The sequence below is a fragment of the Triturus cristatus genome, chromosome 3_2 (assembly GCF_964204655.1).
Source record: "Triturus cristatus chromosome 3_2, aTriCri1.1, whole genome shotgun sequence".
Classification (NCBI taxonomy): domain Eukaryota; kingdom Metazoa; phylum Chordata; class Amphibia; order Caudata; family Salamandridae; genus Triturus; species Triturus cristatus.
The window spans coordinates 224,209,254-224,223,207 of NC_140584.1; positions in this window are offsets into that span (position 1 = coordinate 224,209,254).

The window sequence follows — 13,954 nt, forward strand, 5'->3', positions numbered from 1 at the left end:
GCAGCTCCCTGTTGCTTACTGGAGGTCACTTGTGTGGTCATCACCACAACTATTGGATGTTCCTTGCTCCGTAATTGTCCGTCGGAGAGATGCTTTATTTAACACTTGCAATCCATGACTCGCTCTTCCTTGGCACTTCAGTCTTGTTTCTATGTATCAGGAGACAATTGGGCTAGTGGGTTAATCTTATTAAACAGAAAGTGTTTCGCAGAGACAGTGGGTGATTCTATAATATTTGAATGTATTGTAACTTGGTCATGATCCAAATACAGGATTGATTTAGTTTGCTCATGCCTAGTTGTGATATAACTTTTGTGAACGTCTGTCTCATTGTGATATTTCATCTTATTATAGGCTGTTGTTTTCCTGCTTTATTGGGTTGCAAATATTATGGTGTTCGCAATGGGACGCCTGCTCGGTCCAGATGCATTATAGGTAAGATGACATATACCACCAATGGTGTTTATGATCTTTAAGAGCTGTGCTAGCCGACTTGCGTAATGCAGCACTTGTACCTTGTGGCGTGAAATAGAGTCTCATATGATCAGAACACTTGATTGTCTTGCAGGTGTAGCGGTCCTATTTACTACACCAGGTCTATCCCTTATCAGGGGGGTGTCACTCGTCTCCCCATTAGGCCTTGGTGTGACCATTTGAAAGGTATGTTCTAATTCATTAGGTTGTCTATAGTATGCAAACCGTAACTACACCACCATAATTTCAATCAGAGCTGATGAGAAAGATTGCCGTTATGTACTCATGGGAAGGGCAAGTTGGATTTATTTTACTTTAGTTTAATCTTCTTTTACTTTAGACAACTTCACGTAGGAGTCACACTGAGCCTGTATACTATACATATTGGCGGAGCTGGACATCATCAAAGTGGGACGTGCTTTTTCTAGTTATTAAATGATCGTTACCTATATATAGACGCCGCTACTACCTGACACAATGTAAGTGTAGGGTACATGCTATGTCAATTAAATTCTAGCTGACGCCACTATTGCAAAACTACCTCTGACTTCTGTTCTTCATATTGTAGATTTTACTGGACAGAGAACAGCTCTCCTTAAGGGAATCCTAGAGCCAAAATAAATTTTATGGAGAGCGTTTGACTCCACCTATTTCTGTTGGTGGGTATACTCTTGTCTGTTGTTTGTACCAGCCTTTCCCTTTGATGTTTTTTGTCGCCTCCTTTGTCGCCCCCTTAATATGGGGAGATGACTCTTGTGATCTAGCTGTGGAATTTATATCCCACCTTTAGCCCTTCGATTTTGATGTTTTGTACTTTTATCATGACATTTTCTCTTCTCTAAATCATTGGTTGCTTGGCCCCTTTCTTTTCTATGTCTTTCTTGCTTTGAAGCCCTTTTGGGTAATCTTAATTCGTCCCTCTTTTCTTTCCTGCACCTATTGATAATGGATTATAATGTATCGATATAACGAAGCATACCAATATGATGACACTGGAGACATGGAAAAAATGAGGGTGATTTGGTTAAGTTTGGTGCCGGCTGGGACCTGTTTGACCAACTTTTTTGGTACTCACTAAGTATTAATGTATTGTTTGTCTGCTGTAAATAGGAATTTTTATGGTTGTCTTATATTCTGTTGGTCTGTTTTTTGTTGGGCATGTGGGCAGTAATTCAGCCCACATGTTTCTATGTACAAATTGTTTTATATTTGTTGTAAGTCATGTTTTTATATCTTAACACCTTCGCTGCCAGGCCTTTTCGCCCTCCTGTGCCAAGCCTTTTTTTGGCGCTTTTTGGGGTAGTGCGTGCTTAGGCCCCTGTAACATTTTGACCACATTAGGTATCCACGCCAAATTTGCGTCCTTTTCTTCCAACATCATGGGGATTCTAAAGGTACTCAGGGTTTGTGGGTTCCCCTGGAGGGGACACAGAACTGAGCCAAAATACAGCAAAATGTGTTTTTTTTCGGAAAAATTGGAAAAACGGGCTGCAAATGAAAGCATCTGGGTTTTTCCCTGCAAATGTTATCGAAAAAGGGTTTGTGGGGTTGAAATCAACATTTTACCAGCTTTTCGGGGATACAAGACTTTTGTCAGAAACCCCACATTTTTTACACAGTTTTGGCATTTTTCTGGGACATAGCCTATTTTTGCTATTTTTTGTGCTTTTGACCTCCTTCCAGTTAATGGCAGAAATGGGTACAAAAGCAAAATTCGATCCTGGAAAGCTATACATTTTCGAGAAGAAGACAACATTCTAAATTTAGCAAGGGGTCATTTGTGTAGATCCATCAAGGTTTTTTATATAGAAACAAACATTTAAATATAGGATAAATTGAAAATTACTTGAAAAAAACAGCCTTTTGTGTCAACATTTTCACCTGTAACTTCTTCTAATTATGACAGCTCTTTCAAAGCAATATAACGTTGCATCCGCTGGACATTACTGGTTGTGGGGATATATAGGACTTGTAGGTTCACCAAGAACCCGACGAGCCCAGAGCCAAAAACTGAGCAGCAACTTGCAATGGTTTTTTATTATGTACCGGGTATATAGTAATTATTCTGTAAAAATGTGTGCATGGAAAAATCGGTATGAAAGACACCTATGTATTTCTGAAATGGGAACAAAATATAGAGTTTAGAAACAGTAGATATTTGCACGTTTCTGAAATTGGGAATTCTCATACTAGCATGAGAATTATCAGTCATTTTTTAGGATGACTTATTTTTTACACAATGTCTTTCATTTGGAAGGCAGAAATGCATCGTAAGTCAATAGATAATAACAGTTCCTTTACAATTCTGAATTACCCTAAGTCTCCCGATAAAAATGGTACCTCACTTGTGTGGGTAGGCATAGTGCCCGCGACAGGAAACGGCGCAAAACGCAACGTGGTCACAACTCAATATCGCAGTGAAAATTTACCCTTTTTTGGCAAAGTGCCTAGCTCTAGTTTTTTAACCCTAGCTCCGCGGGAACCTTGGGGAACCTAGCAAACCTATACATTTTTTAAAACTAGACACCAAGGGAAATCCAGGATGGGGTGACTTGACTGCCTCCCACCAGGGTCTGTTACCCAGAATCCCTTGCAAACCTAAAAAATTGTCGAAAAAACACATTTTCCCCACATTTCTGTCGTGGAAAGTTCCGGAATCAGCGTGGATCCACAACTTTCCACCCACCCCGCATTCTCCAAAGTCTTACGAGAAAAACAGTACCTCACTTGTGTGGGTCGGCCTAGTGCCCGCGACAGGAAACGTCGCAAAACGCATCGTGGTCACACCTCAATTTCACAGTGAAAAATGACCCTTTTTTGGCAAAATGACTAGCTGTAGTTTTTGAACCCTAGCTCTGCGGGCACCTTGGGAAACCTAGCAAACCTATACATTTTTGAAAACTAGACACCCAGGGGAATCCAGGATGGGGTGACTTGACTGCCTCCCACCAGGGTCTGTATACCAGAATCCCTTGCAAACCTTAAACATTTTCAAAAAAAGCCCATTTCCCCACATTTCTGTGGTGGAAAGTTCCGGAATCTGCGTGGATCCACAAATTTCCATGCACCCCACATTCCCCAAGGTCTTACAAGAAAAACGGTACCTCATTTGTGTGGGTCGGCCTAGTGCCCACGACAGGAAACGTCGCAAAACGCATCGTGGTCTCACCTCAATTTCGCAGTGAAAAATGACCCTTTTTTGGCAAAATGACTAGCTGTAGTTTTTGAACCCTAGCTCTGCGGGCACCTTGGGAAACCTAGCAAACCTATACATTTTTGAAAACTAGACACCCAGTGGAATCCAGGATGGGGTGACTTGACTGCCTCCCACCAGGGTCTGTATACCAGAATCCCTTGCAAACCTATAAAATTGTCAAAAAAAGCCCATTTTCCCCACATTTCTGTGGTGGAAAGTTCCGGAATCTGTGTGGATCCACAAATTTCCATGCACCCCACGTTCCCCAAGGTCTTACAAGAAAAACGGTACCTCATTTGTGTGGGTCGGCCTAGTGCCCACGACAGGAAAAGTCGCAAAACGCCTCGTGGTCACACCTCAATTTCGCAGTGAAAAATGACCCTTTTTTGGCAAAATGACTAGCTGTAGTTTTTGAACCCTAGCTCCGCGGGCACCTTGGGAAAACTAGCAAACCTATACATTTTTGAAAACTAGATACCGAGGGGAATCCAGGATGGGGTGACTTGACTGCCTCCCACCAGGGTCTGTAACCCAGAATCCCTTGCAAACCTAAAAAATCGTCAAAAAAAGCCCATTTTCCCCACATTTCTGTGGTGGAAAGTTTCGGAATCTGCGTGGATCCACAAATTTCCATGCACCCCGCATTCCCCAAGGTCTTACGAGAAAAACGGTACCTCACTTGTGTGGGTCGGCCTAGTGCCCACGACAGGAAACGTCGCAAAACGCATCGTGGTCACACCTCAATTTCGCAGTGAAAAATGACCCTTTTTTGGCAAAATGACTAGCTGTAGTTTTTGAACCCTAGCTCTGCGGGTACCTTGGGAAACCTAGTAAACCTATACATTTTTGAAAACTAGACACCCAGGGGAATCCAGGATGGGGTGACTTGACTGTCTCCCACCAGGGGGAAACAACCTTTACAACGCAACTTTTACAACGCAATGCTATTACAACGCATTTTTTACAGCGCAAAAGCTTTTACAACGCATGCATTTACAACGCATGCTTTTATATGGTAAGTACTTTTACAACGCATATACCATTACAACGCATTTTTTTAATTTTTTAATTTTTTAGAAAAATGATGTTAGAAAAATAATTAATTAATATTTTATTATTTATATTAAATACTATATTTAAAAAATATGAAAGAGTAATTATTGAGTATAAATTATTTAATAAATAAGAAAAATTAAAATATATGAGTAGTATTATAAAAGATTAATACCTGAGTATTTATAAAATATGAAAGAGCATTTTTTAAGTATAAATAAATAAATAAATAAAGTATAAAAAATGAGTAGTATTATGAGAGATTAATACTTGAGTATTTTTAACTTTCTTATTTAAAATGTAATTAATAATATAAATTATTTAAAAAAAGAAAGAGTACTTTTGGAGTATTTGAAAAATAATTAATTAATATTTTATTATTTATATTAAATACTATATTTTAAAAATAAGAAAGAGTAATTATTGAGTATAAATTATTTAATAAATAAGATAAATTAAAATATATGAGTAGAATTAAAAAAGATTAATGCTTGAGTATTTTTAAAATATGAAAGATTATTTTTTAAGTATAAATAAATAAATAAATAAATAAAGTATAATAAATGAGTAGTATTATGAGAGATTAATACTTGAGTATTTTTAACTTTCTTATTTAAAATGTAATTAATAATATAAATTATTTAAAAAAGAAAGAGTACTTTTGGAGTATTTAAATTTTAAATAAGATAATGTAAAAAAAAAAAAAAAAATATTAATATAATATTTAAAATATTAATACAGTTATTTAAAAATAATTTAACATGAAATTATACCAAAAGAAAATAGAACTAAGAAAATAGAACTTACTTTAAAAAAATTCCCACGCTTTTGTATTGAAGTCTATGTGATAAATTGTCCTTCATTTATTTTGGCAGCTTAAGAAGATACAACCCGCGGAACAAGAAAGGAAGGAGCGAAAAGAGAAGAAAAAGCAAGTTTGAAAGGAAAAAGAAAATAGAGTCGAGGTAAGGAACACATTTAGTAAATTTACATATTATAATATAAATTTAACATGTTTAAAAAACAAAATAATAATAAATAACAGTAAACAAATAAGGTTTATTAAATATTTCTTTATTTGAAAAACATAGAAAAAACATTTTTGAATTATTGTATTTTATAACATAATGTACATATTTTAGAAATAATAAACATTATTTATTACTATTTTTAAACATATATTTATTGAAATAGTAAATAAAATAGTCCTTTTTTAACATTGATGCACGCGATGACGTCATGACGTGAACGTAAACGTAAGGCGCCATTTTGGAGAGCATCGGAGGAGGAAGCAGCAGGAAGCTGATCTGCGTCCAGGTAGGAAACTTTTTCACATTTATTTATAGATATAAACTTAAAAAAAGATACATATATAGTAAATAAAGAATAAGGAGAGGTTGCGGAATAACTAATTGATGTTTAAAATGTAAAAAAGCATGTCCACGTTCATGTCATTAGTGTATGTCTATGTCGGGTCGCGTACATTTATTTGTTGAAAAAAAAATGTAATTAACTGTAACAGTAATTAAAGTTACAATTAAAAATGTTAATTTCAATACTTCGGTACGAATACCAATGATTTATATCTTCATTTAAAAAAAAGAAAAATTTTGCGTATTCATAATTTGTGAAAAAAATGATTGTTATTTATTTGGTGTTTATGCAGCAATGTGCATTTCGGAAAATGGATTGACTTTTGAAAATTTAAATAGGTAGAGATTTTTTGGATTTCTTGGGTGGCAGTTAGTTAGGAAGTTTTCTAAAAAATTATTATCTTGCTATTGATCATTGGGAAGTTGGACAAATAATATGGTAAAGTTGCTTTGGATACATTGGTTGTTTGGAAAAAAATGAAGATTGGGAAAAAAAAGACAAAAATTAGGAGACCCGACTCGTAATTTTGAAAAAATGTTTGGAAAAGAATTGTATGCCAATTGTAATTAAAGGTTATTTAAATTTGAAGCAAAGCAGGAAAGTAAGTACATAACTATTTTTAAAAAGAAAGAATGTTAGCAAGATTTTCCATGTAGTCTAGAGCCACACACAACGTAAATTGTTGTAATATAGCCAATAGTCTCTCAGACATTTCCTTTGTTTTGACAGTTACTTGTGGGTTTAGACTACCTGCAAGTGTTTGGGCAAGTCTCATTTCTTGAAAACTTTGCTCCTTCTTCAAAGTTTCCAAGAAAGAGTAGAAATTAGGATGAGGTTTGCCAATTGTATGTTTGAAGGAGTTATGCCATCCCTCAATGGCATTATTTGTTTTTGCTTCTCCCTCTAAACAGCTCGTGTAACAGTTCCACCACTCCACATGGAATCGTGGCTTCCTCCTGCGACCCGATCTGCTTATGTGCCCAATCCATGTGTCCTCGAAATAATTTAGGATGGGTGCCAATTTCTCTTCATTACTTGTATAAAAAACAGATTCTTTAATAGCAGTGTAGTACTCGTCCACACTATCGGGAGGAACAAAACAAAGTGCTGTTAATTTTTTTAATTCAAACTGTAGTTTGCTATCTCGACAGTATTCTGCAACTAGGGATGTTTTTTGTAATTTACGCCAAAATGCCTGGGAAAAATGGAAAAAACATCCCTGAATTTGGGTATCCGTGTACGTTTTAGTGATCACATTGATCATGCTCAATTCAAAATCTATTATTATTTTCCTAGGACTTTGAGAAGTTTTACTTTTAATAACTGATAAAAGTTCAGAGTATGTTGCAGAAGTCTTATCAGGTAGCAAACTATATACTAAGGGGATTACATTATTGTTAATGTTTGCATGTATAGTATAAATTTGAGTGAAAGGATGGGGTGTACTTTTAAACGTCCCATCCATCATCCAAATTTCACTATTTTCTAACTTTGCTAGGTTACGTGGGGTACTAAAAATAAGAATTCGTTTCTGAGGGTTTTGGTTATCATGCAGAAGGAAAGGTTCATCAGAAAAAGAAATAGAAAGATCATGTGGAATTCTAATATCAGAAAAAGTATGTGGTGTAGATAATTGGATGTTACTTGCCTGCTTTTGTCTTTGAATAATTCTTCTCAAATTAGGAATTATAGGCATGTTACTAGCAACATGACTGGGGACATGCTGTGCAACCTCTCTTAAAATGGATCCTGTAGAATCATTGGAGGTGCTTGCAATAGCTTTCATTTCATTAACAGTTTCTCTTATTTCTACCTCCATTGCAGAGGCAGAGTGGTTATGTTCTGTTGTTTTTACAACTAAATTATCAAGTGTAACCGCTCTGCCACTGCAATGGGTAGTGTAGTATTGCACACACCTCCAATGATTTCTAGGAAAACTTATTCTTTCCTTACTATAAATGTATCCTGCATGGTTTAATAAATTTTTCCCTTTCCTCGATTTCAAATATTTAGCTGCTTCAAGAGTAGACATTATCTGTGAAGAGAAGAGAAGAAAAAAAAATTAGGATGTAAAAGTAAATACACTAGCTCTAATGTTACCCCTACACCATCCAACACTTTCCCTACTGCTGCACCTTCCTGGAGTTAGAATAGTAAATTATACCCCTACACCATCCTACACTTTCCCTACTGCTGCACCTTCCTGGAGTTAGAATAGTAAATTATACCCCTACACCATCCAACACTTTCCCTACTGCTGCACCTTCCTGGAGTTAGAATAGTAAATTTTACACCTACACCATCCAACACTTTCCCCACTGCTGCACCTTACTGGAGTTAGATTAGTAAATTATACCCCTACACCATCCAACACTTTCCCTACTGCTGCACCTTCCTGGAGTTAGAATAGTAAATTTTACCCCTACACCATCCAACACTTTCCCTACTGCTGCACCTTCCTGGAGTTAGAATAGTAAATTTTACACCTACACCATCCAACACTTTCCCCACTGCTGCATCTTCCTGGAGTTAGATTAGTAAATTATACCCCTACACCATCCAACACTTTCCCTACTGCTGCACCTTCCTGGAGAAAGAATAGTAAATTTTACCCCTACACCATCCAACACTTTCCCTACTGCTGGACCTTCCTGGAGTTAGAATAGTAAATTTTACCCCTAGACCATCCAACACTTTCCCTACTGCTGCACCTTACTGGAGTTAGAATAGTTAATTTATACCCCTACACCAGCCTACACTTTCCCTACTGCTGCACCTTCCTGGAGTTAGAATAGTAAATTATACCCCTACACCATCCAACACTTTCCCTACTGCTGCACCTTCCTGGAGTTAGAATAGTAAATTTTACACCTACACCATCCAACACTTTCCCCACTGCTGCACCTTACTGGAGTTAGATTAGTAAATTATACCCCTACACCATCCAACACTTTCCCTACTGCTGCACCTTCCTGGAGTTAGAATAGTAAATTTTACCCCTACACCATCCAACACTTTCCCTACTGCTGCACCTTCCTGGAGTTAGAATAGTACATTTTACCCCTACACCATCCAACACTTTCCCTACTGCTGCACCTTCCTGGAGTTAGAATAGTAAATTATACCCCTACACCATCCAACACTTTCCCTACTGCTGCACCTTCCTGGAGTTAGAATAGTAAATTATACCCCTACACCATCCAACACTTTCCCTACTGCTGCACCTTCCTGGAGTTAGAATAGTAAATTTTACACCTACACCATCCAACACTTTCCCCACTGCTGCATCTTCCTGGAGTTAGATTAGTAAATTATACCCCTACACCATCCAACACTTTCCCTACTGCTGCACCTTCCTGGAGAAAGAATAGTAAATTTTACCCCTACACCATCCAACACTTTCCCTACTGCTGGACCTTCCTGGAGTTAGAATAGTAAATTTTACCCCTAGACCATCCAACACTTTCCCTACTGCTGCACCTTCCTGGAGTTAGAATAGTTAATTTATACCCCTACACCATCCAACACTTTCCCTACTGCTGCACCTTCCTGGAGTTAGAATAGTAAATCTTACCCCTACACCATCCAACACTTTCCCTACTGCTGCACCTTCCTGGAGTTAGAATAGTACATTTTACCCCTACACCATCCAACACTTTCCCTACTGCTGCACCTTCCTGGAGTTAGAATAGTAAATTTTACCCCTACACCATCCAACACTTTCCCTAGTGCTGCACCTTCCTGGAGTTAGAATAGTTAATTATACCCCTACACCATCCAACACTTTCCCTACTGCTGCACCTTCCTGGAGAAAGAATAGTAAATCTTACCCCTACACCATCCAAACTTTCCCTACTGCTGCACCTTCCTGGAGTTAGAATAGTAAATTTTAACCCTACACCATCCAACACTTTCCCTACTGCTGCACCTTCCTGGAGTTAGAATAGTAAATTTTACCCCTACACCATCCAACACTTTCCCTACTGCTGCACCTTCCTGGAGATAGAATAGTAATTGTTATTCCAACTACAACCCATATTTGAAGCATTGTGGGGTTTTATTTAAAAAAAAAATAATAATTTTGACTATTATATTGTTGGATTTATAACAGTGTTGTTTTAAAATACCTTTTGTTTTTGGTGTTTCTTTCTTGGTGTGGCTTCTGCTGTGGTTTTGGCCTGCTGGCTGGAGTTTTTGGTTATTTGTTTTTCAGTTTTTTCCCACAAAGTTGCAAACAATTGTCTGTGAAAATGAAATTAAAAAAAAATAATAAATAAAAAACTTTGACAACGTTGGTGACAAATGCAAATTTTGAAAAAATGTTTGTAATGATGATATTTTATTAAAGTATAACTACATAACATATCATACTTTCCCTGGTGCTGCACCACACTTGAGTTAAATAAATAATTTGTACCCCTCAACATAATACACTTTCAATAATGCTGCACCATCCTGATCTTAGAGTAGTAATGGATACCCCTACACCATCCCTCACTTTCCCTACTGCTGCACCTTCCTGGAGTTACAATAGTAATTGTTACCCCTACACCATCCCACACTTAGGTGCCGATCACGATCCGGTAAAAAATTCCCCCGTGCGACTCGTATCGGGTCTTTTTACCGTACGAATCGTACAAGTGCCGTACGAACTGGCAATCACGATTCGCATGGTAAAAAGTCCATACGAACCGCACTGGGAATCATTCCCCACACGTCCTCGGGTCGGAAAATGTGTCCGACACGTCCTCGGACGATTTACCTTACAAACGTGAAAAGCCAAGTCCGACCGAGGAATCACGATCCATCCCGTGCGTCCGAGGTTACAACCGTATGGAAAAAACACCGTCCGCACCGAACTCCTACAGCAACCATGGAGACATGTGCCCGCATACGCGCCCAACACTCCCCCCAGCCCCCGTACGTCCGACACGTACCCCCGTATATGTATACCCCCACCCGTCTATGTACACCCCAGTACGTTCCAGTCGTACCCCCACCCCAGTACGTGTCGTACCACCGTCAATGTACACCCCCCCACCCCTGTACGTGTTGTACCACCGTCCATGTACACCCCAGTACGTTCCAGTCGTACCCCCACCCCAGTACGTGTCGTACCACCGTGAACCTACACCCCAGTACGTTCGAGCCCCACCCCCACCCCAGTACGTGTCATAGCCCCGTCTACCCACACCCCAGTATGTTCCAGTCGTACCCCCACCCCAGTACGTGTCGTACCACCGTCAATGTACACCCCCCCACCCCTGTACGTGTCGTACCACCGTCTATGTACACCCCAGTACGTTCCAGTCGTACCCCCACCCCAGTACGTGTCGTACCACCGTGTACCTACACCCCAGTACGTTCGAGCCCCACCCCCACCCCAGTACGTGTCATACCCCCGTGTACCTACACCCCAGTACGTTCCAGTCATACCCCCACCCCAGTACGTGTCGTACCCCCCGTGTACCTACACCCCAGTACGTTCGAGCCCCACCCCCACCCCAGTACGTGTCATACCCCCGTGTACCTACACCCCAGTACGTTCCAGTCGTACCCCCACCCCAGTACGTGTCGTACCACCGTGAACCTACACCCCAGTACGTTCGAGCCCCACCCCCACCCCAGTACGTGTCATACCCCCCGTGTACCCACACCCCAGTACGTTCCAGTCGTACCCCCACCCCAGTACGTGTCGTACCACCGTCAATGTACACCCCCCCACCCCTGTACGTGTCGTACCACCGTCTATGTACACCCCAGTACGTTCCAGTCGTACCCCCACCCCAGTACGTGTCGTACCACCGTGAACCTACACCCCAGTACGTTCGAGCCCCACCCCCACCCCAGTACGTGTCATACCCCCCGTGTACCCACACCCCAGTACGTTCCAGTCGTACCCCCACCCCTGGACGTGTCGTACCACCGTCAATGTACACCCCCCCACCCCTGTACGTGTCATACCCCCCGTGTACCTACACCCCAGTACGTTCCAGTCGTACCCCCACCCCAGTACGTGTCGTACCACCGTGAACCTACACCCCAGTACGTTCGAGCCCCACCCCCACCCCAGTACGTGTCATACCCCCCATGTACCCACACCCCAGTACGTTCCAGTCGTACCCCCACCCCAGTACGTGTCGTACCACCGTCAATGTACACCCCCCCACCCCTGTACGTGTCGTACCACCGTCTATGTACACCCCAGTACGTTCCAGTCGTACCCCCACCCCAGTACGTGTCGTACCACCGTGAACCTACACCCCAGTACGTTCGAGCCCACCCCCACCCCAGTACGTGTCATACCCCCCGTGTACCCACACCCCAGTACGTTCCAGTCGTACCCCCACCCCTGGACGTGTCGTACCACCGTGAACCTACACCCCAGTACGTTCGAGTCGTACCCCCACCCCAGTACGTGTCGTACCACCGTGAACCTACACCCCAGTACGTTCGAGCCACACCCCCACCCCAGTACGTGTCATACCCCCCGTGTACCTACACCCCAGTACGTTTGAGCCCCACCCCCACCCCAGTACGTGTCATACCCCCCGTGTACCCACACCCCAGTACGTTCCAGTCGTACCCCCACCCCAGTACGTGTCGTACCACCGTCAATGTACACCCCCCCACCCCTGTACGTGTCGTACCACCGTCTATGTACACCCCAGTACGTTCCAGTCGTACCCCCACCCCAGTACGTGTCGTACCACCGTGAACCTACACCCCAGTACGTTCGAGCCCCACCCCCACCCCAGTACGTGTCATACCCCCCGTGTACCCACACCCCAGTACGTTCCAGTCATACCCCCACCCCTGGACGTGTCGTACCACCGTGAACCTACACCCCAGTACGTTCGAGTCGTACCCCCACCCCAGTACGTGTCGTACCACCGTGAACCTACACCCCAGTACGTTCGAGCCACACCCCCACCCCAGTACGTGTCATACCCCCCGTGTACCTACACCCCAGTACGTTCGAGCCACACCCCCACCCCAGTAAGTGTCATACCCCCCGTGTACCTACACCCCAGTACGTTCCTGGCGCACCCCCAACACAACCTCCTAAGTACGGAGCGCACCCCATGCCCCAACATCACAACCGCATGTACGAGTCGTACAAGGCCACACACAAGGACATAATCGTACAACCAAATGGCCCATGTACACACCGTACACACGCTCAAAACGCACGTACACAACAAGGACAAAACAAAACAACACAAGAATACACCATTCGAAAGGCACACAGCCACTAAACATGGCCAACAACCACTAAAATAACACAATCACTGACCTGCAACTGTCAAAAACAAACAGAGGCCCAATACACCACCACTCCTTATAACACACCCACCCAAAATTCAAACACTGCCACACCCACCCATGGACCAATAAAAAGGGCCCACACACACAAACCATGAGCCTTTGCAACAGACTCACTGCTGCCAGACACCACAGAACCAGACTACAAGCTACACCACACCTTACACTTGCACACCTTCACACGACCACCCTCACAAACACCCTCTCATCACATTCACACACACACACAACCATCCACACCCCCCCCAACATCCACACACCCCCCACACCCACACCATCCCCACCCACACCCCTCACCATGCCCACTACCAAGAATCCAAAGTTCACTCACCGAGAGTTGGAGGTCCTTGTTGATCAAATCCTCAGAGTTGAGCCACAGATCTTTGGAACATTGGTCAGAAGCACCAGCCAGGCAGCCAAAACAGCCATGTGGCAGACCATCGTCGATGCTGTGAATGCCGTTGCGGACACCAGGAGGACCAAGCAGGATTGCCAGAACAGGTGGTACGATCTGCGGAGGAGGGTCAGAGC